This window comes from Kogia breviceps, chromosome 1 (assembly GCF_026419965.1).
Source record: "Kogia breviceps isolate mKogBre1 chromosome 1, mKogBre1 haplotype 1, whole genome shotgun sequence".
Classification (NCBI taxonomy): Eukaryota; Metazoa; Chordata; class Mammalia; order Artiodactyla; family Physeteridae; genus Kogia; species Kogia breviceps.
In genome coordinates, this window is record NC_081310.1 from 90579625 (window position 1) to 90586168 (window position 6544).

Here is a 6544-nt window from a genome sequence, read left to right on the forward strand (position 1 = left end):
TTTCCTTTTTTCCTTCTCTCTTCTACATGCCCAAGGCCTAAACGTGACACTATAAGGCCCTATCTCAGGACTAAACAAGTTTTCAGTGAATAGGAAATTTGACCTGTATCCGTAAAAAATGCTTTCTTGAAACAGACTTCAGATCCAGCCCTGGATTCTGGAGGCACCACAGGGAGCCACAGGCAAGAGCCCCAAGTTGTGTCCTCCTGGTATCACTCACACTGAATTCTATGAGAGTGACACCTCTGGCCTGCAATGCCTCCTAACGTGACATCTCTTACCCGTGAATTTTCCAAAAAGCCTCTGGAGTTGTGTACTGAGTGACAGTACTGGGGTGGTTTAGGGAAGCTTTCCAATAGCTCTTTTCCATATAGATAATTATGTTTCTGTAACCTTGGTAGAGGCAGAATAGTGAGTCTTTAGAATTTGGGCTCTGGAGCCTGTCGGTCTGGGTTGGCATTCTGGCTCTACTACTTACCCCTATATGACCTTGGGCAAGGCACTAACTTCTTCCTGCCTCAATTCCTCATCTGAAAATGGGGATGATAACAGTACCTTTCTTTTAGGTGTGAGGATTAAATGAGTTAGTGCACTGAAAGCAATTAGAACAATGCCTGGCACTAATGAGAATTCCAGGCCAACTATTATTATGTAAAGCACTACACAAATACAGCTTCAGGGCTTTCCTGGTGGCTCAGTGGTTGGGAATCCGCCTGCCAATGCAGGGGACGCGGGTTCGTGCTCCGGTCCAGGAAGATCCCGCGTGCCGTGGGGCGCCTGGGCCCGTGAGCCATGGCCGCTGAGGCTGCGTGTACGGAGCCTGTGCTTCGCAACGGGAGAGGCCACAGCAGTGAGAGGCCCGCGTACCGCAAAAAAATAAAAAATAAAAAAAAAATACAGCTTCAGCTCCTGCCCTCCCACCAGATTGCTGCTCCCTAGGGAACAGCTTCTGCTACATCACCTCTTCTGTGGTTCCTAAATGTGTAGCCCCATGAGGGAAAATATAAGGCTGTTTTTCACCTAAATCTGCTTATCTAGAGCTCTAAAGAATGCTCATGTTTCTCACATCTTTTTTAATCTGTGATGGTTTTACCCAACAATGACTTCTCTTTTCAGCCTGGACATCTTTAAGGATTTCAACCTGTGTTTTGTGGAGTACTCCCCTCCAAAAATAGACATTAAAGGGTAGCAGAATATGCCACCCCAAAATATGCCACTTTGACATATTGATTATTTCGAGCTTAAGGGAATGAGAAGTGGAAACAAGAAAAGCCTTTTGCCCTTCCCCTAGTTGCCTAAAAGCAGGACAGAAATTTGTAAAGGTACCTGCCTACCTTCTCAACCAGGAAGGACAGAAGTTAATCACCAGAGACAACTCTAGACCTTTAGCCCAGAGATGGCCCCAGAAGAAATCCACATAACAAACCTAATACTTATCTCACATTAGTTTTTCCCATGTACTTACTTTCCTACAATTTGCCAGTCTAGAAAGTCCTTTTCCTTTTGTCTCGTCACTTCTTTAAAAATTTATTATTCTTTTGTTATGATGCTGTATATGCCCAAGTTCTAACCACTCCTTTGAGTTACTCATCTGAGTTCTCCCTGTGTATGCATGACACACGTTAATAAAGTCTGTTTCTTTGTTTCTTGTTAATCTGTCTTGTCAGTCTAATGACGGGGCCCCAACTGGAGAACCTACGATGGTAGTGGGAAAAAGATATGTTTTTCTTCCCCTACAGCATAGACTTCAGGTGTTCTGAGTGGAAACAGAATTGGAAGTCACAAGCCTTTGGGGAATGTTGCCAAAACATTGGTGGAAAAGGGTGAGAGAGAGGGGGCTAGTCTTTAGTTGTCCTTGCTCCTCCTTTACCCCTCTGGCCACACTGCCCTTGCCAGGCTCCTTCCACAGCAGGGTAAAGGGACCTCATTCTCAGCACTCAGCCTTTCCTGTATGGGTTGATGTCTCCCTGAGGAAGGTTTCAATGTGCTCCTTATTGGCCACCTCAACACCTTAAACCGTGAGCTGGTCTCAGAGGTAGGAAGAGCAGCTCTGAAAATCCAGGAACCCAGCCCACTTGGAAGGACTCAGCACACCAGAGGGAGTGAACGAGGCCACTTCATTCTCTTCTCGGCCCTGTACCCTGTTCCACTGTCTCCACTGCCTATACACCAAGAACAAAATGCACATTTAAAAATTCAGGGCCTGGGGTCCTCTGTCCCCCAGCTCCATTCAGCTTATTTTCATGTGGATTCCACACAAAAAACAAGAGGTAATAATGCTGGTGACAGCCAACATAGCAGCTCCTCAGTTATCTTGACTTATTTAGATCTGGGCACATGATACTCATTCATTCACCATTTATCGATTGGCATGATGTGCCAGACCCTGGGCACGTACCATGACAAGCTCCCTGCCCTCAAGGAAGTTGGTGACATCAAACAAGGAGCTATAAATAATAATTTATTGCTGAAAAGACTGTATTATTATTTCCACATTGTTTAAGAACCAACTAGAAACAGAAACTGGATTTAAGTGTTGTTCTAAAATAGTGGGGATGAGTCTCCCTGCCAGTTAAAACACCCTCCTCCCACATCACTTCTCAATGACATATTGGTTTTCCATTCACTCCTTTCTCCCCTGCAGGCTCCAATGGTTTAGCTCTTATTCTTGTCCAGCTACTCCCACTCACTCTGCTGTCTGAGTTTCTTTCTCCCCAGGGATGTTACAGACCTGGGCCAAAGAAATCTTAAAGTCTGCATTCAAAACCAAGTAAGGGGGGACTTCCCTGGTGACGCAGTGGTTAAGAATCCACCTGCCAATGCAGGCGACATGGGTTCGAGCCCTGGTCTGGGAAGATCCCACATGCCGCGGAGCAACTAAGCCCGTGCGCCACAACTACTGAGCCCACGAGCCACAACTACTGAAGCCCGCGCGCCTAGAGCCAGTGCTCTGCAAAAGGATAAGCCACCGCAGTGAGAAGCCCACGCACCTCAACAAAGAGTAGCCCCAGCTCGCTGCAACTAGACAAAGCCCGCGCAGCAATGAAGACCCAACACGGCCATAAGTAAATAATTTTTTTTTTAAAAAAAGGGGTTAGTTGCTTTCTTTTAACTTCAACTATGAAAAAATACCAACGGCCCTATCAGTATGTGAAAAAGTGGTCTCGAATTTATGTGGAAGGGAAAGTAGACTATGATGAATACATGGATAAAAATAATGTGAGGTGACAAGCAACAACGGTTATAACTGATAACATATTTCTGGGTAACCAGACAAAAGAGAAGGCATAGAGTGGATGATTCTTCTCTGGCCATTGTTTGGTACAGACTCATTTCCAAATGGTGTATAGTCTTTACAGTTTCCAAGGACAAGAATTAAAATATTCTTATATATAAAAATATATATATAAACATATATACACACACACACACACACACCAATTGCCAGCCCATCACCTGTTTTTGTGCAGCCTGGGACCTAAGAATGGCTTTTACATTTTTAAACAATTGAAAAAGATCTGTTACTCATGTCACAACATGTGAAAATCGTGAAATTCACATTTGTGTCGACAAATGAAGTTTTAGTTGAACACAGCCACACTCCTTCATTGTCTATGGATGCTTCCTTGCTACAATTGCAAAGTTGTGTAGAGACAGTGTGGCTCACAAAGCCTAAAAAGTTATCCTCTAGAGGCAACTTTGAGCCTCTGGGCAGATACCATGAGCCAAGCTCACCCTCCCTATTTGAAAAAAAATTTATGGGGAATTCCCTGGCAGTCCAGTGGTTAGGGCTCTGTGCTTCCACTGTAGGGGGCAGGAGTTCGATCCCTGGTAGGGGAACAAAGATCCTGCAAGCCGCACTGCACAGCACCCCCCCAAAAAAAAAATTATAGAAAAGAAGTTGTCATTGAAATTAAACTGTGGTAGACATGTCCGAGGAATACTGTGGAGACCTGATCCCTTTATGAGCCCTGCGGTAGATGAATGTGTGAAGATGGTAACTAGCAGGCAACAGAAAAATACCAGAATGGTGGTAATACGAATAGTATCATCATGTTAGAAGACTTCCAGCATTTATAACCAACGGCTGTGTTCACCAGAGGAATCAATTGCTTCTACACAACCCCCATCCAGAGCAACTGTTTTCCTGAAATAAAAATCGGGTTGTGTATATTTTCTTATCAAGCTTTCTTTTTAAAAACACCTTCGTGTTGAGGTCTATCCTGACGGGGCTTTTTCTGTAAACCTACACCGTTGGAAACGCCTAATAGAGTAATGGTGTGGTTTCCTTTACTCATAGAACTACCTGTTAGATCTGTAGGAAAGAACTACGAGACAGAACTGCCAAGTAAACTATGAAAAACCTAACAAACTTTTTTAATCTTAGGTATTGGCATATCCCAATATTCTGCACTGTTCTAAGGTGTGACGGCTTAGGAGTGAATATGATTTGAACCTAATACATTTTTAGAGGATGGCAAATTCAGAACCAGGCATATCCATCTCCTGACTCTAAACATGGTCCTAAAGTAAATCGCTTGAGGAAACTGGATCCCAAAGTTTACAGGTGGGGAATTTTGAAGTGTGTCCATATTCCACGGGAGATCAAAGAAGCCTAACGAAAAGAACTGTGGGCTGACTCACATGACAACTTCTTTTTGAAAGGGCTATTTTATCGTGAAGATTATGAGTTTGGAGGAACTAAGGTGATTGGCAGTGGAAAGAATTAGAACATGTGAAATTCCTTAAAAATTTATTGACAAATAACTTTGTCTATGTTACACATAATTTTTTTAAAACAAACCTTTAAAAAAAATAAATAAAAACACCTTCGTAGGGGATTTCCCTGGTGGTGCAGTGGTTAAGAATCCGCCTGCCAATGCAGGGGACATGGGTTCAAACCCTGGTCTGGGAAGATCCCAAATGCCATGGAGCAACAAAGCCCGTGCGCCACAACTACTGAGCCTGTGCTCTAGAGCCCACGAGCCACAACTACTGAGCCTGTGTACCACAACTCCTGAAGCCCGCTTGCCTAGAGCCCATGCTCCGCAACAAGAGAAAACACTGCAAAGAGAAGCCCGCGCACCGCAACAAAGAGTAGCCCCCGCTCGCCACAACTAGAGAAAGTCCACGTGCAGCCACAAAGACCCAAGGCAGCCAAAAAAAAAAAACCCACCTTTATAAGTCAAAAAAAAAAAAATTATCTAGCCATTTATTGAAAGTTTGTCAACTCCTGGCCTAGAATATCCAGTTTGAAAGCAATTATAGACAGCTCTTATAATGTGAGGTACTGTAAAGTGCTTTACAGATCTTGTCTCATTTAATTCTAAAAATTTCATAGGGTGGGTATTATCACCAGTATTTTATTTTATTTTGTGGTACGCGGGCCTCTCACTGTTGTGGCCTCTCCCATTGTGGAGTACAGGCTCCGGACGCACAGGCTCAGTGGCCATGGCTCACGGGACCAACCTCTCCGCAGCATGTGGGATCTTCCCGGACCAGGGCATGAACCCGTGTCCCCTGCATTGGCAGGCGGATTCTCAACCACTGCGCCACCAGGGAAGCCCCCTATCACCAGTATTTTAGATGACAAAACAGACCCAGAGAGAAAAATTTGCCAACATCGCAGAAGGTGGAATCAAACAAGGTCTGCTGGACTCCAAAACTGCTCTTCTTTCTTCCGTACAGCACCTCCTCCTTAAAGCTCTGAAGGGCACATTCTGAATTATAACCAGTCTTCTTAGACATCAAACATTGATCCTAATTTTCTGCCTTCGGACCATCCATCCAGTAATCTTCAAATACCTAATTTTGTCTTGCCTGAGTCTTTGATTCTCTGGGCTTGACATTCTTTTAAGCTTCTAGATGGCATAGTTTTAAGTCCCTTCACCATCCAGATCACTTTCTATGAACATATTCTAGTTTGTCTATAATCATCTTAAAGTTTGACGTCTAAAACAGAACTTGATACAGGGGTTTAGTACCATCAGCAAAGAGTATCCCTCTGGTCCTAGATGTTCTACATCTTTCCAAATTTATACATGAAGATTTGGTTTGGGGAGCCCAAAGGCAGAATCTGAACACTTATTACCACTGAACTTCACCTTGGTAAATGGAGTTTATCATTCCTGCCTACTGAGATCTTTTTGACTTCTCATTTTGCAAGCTGATGAAGTTGTTGTTCTATCTCCTTGCCATCCACAAATACGGTATGTATGCATGCCTTGTTTTTCATTTAGGTCACCGGCAAAAATGCAGTGATGTTATCCTTCATTCCAGAAGGTGGCACTCATAGGCCCTCCATTTTACCAAGAGCTTCATAATTGCTGTCTCACTGTCCTGTAGGTACTGTTGGGGTAGTCACAGTGCAGAGAAAACCCCAGGTGGACATCATTATTTCCCACATACCTACCTCTACAGGGAAAGTTAACTTCTATCTCCAGCTCCTCCTCCTGCAGGGTCACTGTTAGCAGGACTATGCTCTCCAGCCTCTCCCCAGCTGTCTTGAATCCCAGATCTACTACTTGCCTAGTACTGGTTGTGT

General features: G+C 44.0%; 1 non-coding gene and 1 pseudogene across 1 annotated transcript; both read left to right on the forward strand.

Moving 5' to 3' along the window:
* Positions 1-2374: 2374 nt before the first annotated feature.
* On the forward strand, positions 2375-4080 carry LOC136793541 (small nuclear ribonucleoprotein G pseudogene; annotated as a pseudogene).
* A 130-nt stretch (positions 4081-4210) lies between these two features.
* On the forward strand, positions 4211-4341 carry LOC131747103 (small nucleolar RNA SNORA18). Its single transcript, XR_009332758.1, has one exon. It is a non-coding gene; the product is annotated as a small nucleolar RNA SNORA18 (small nucleolar RNA).
* Positions 4342-6544: the final 2203 nt, after the last annotated feature.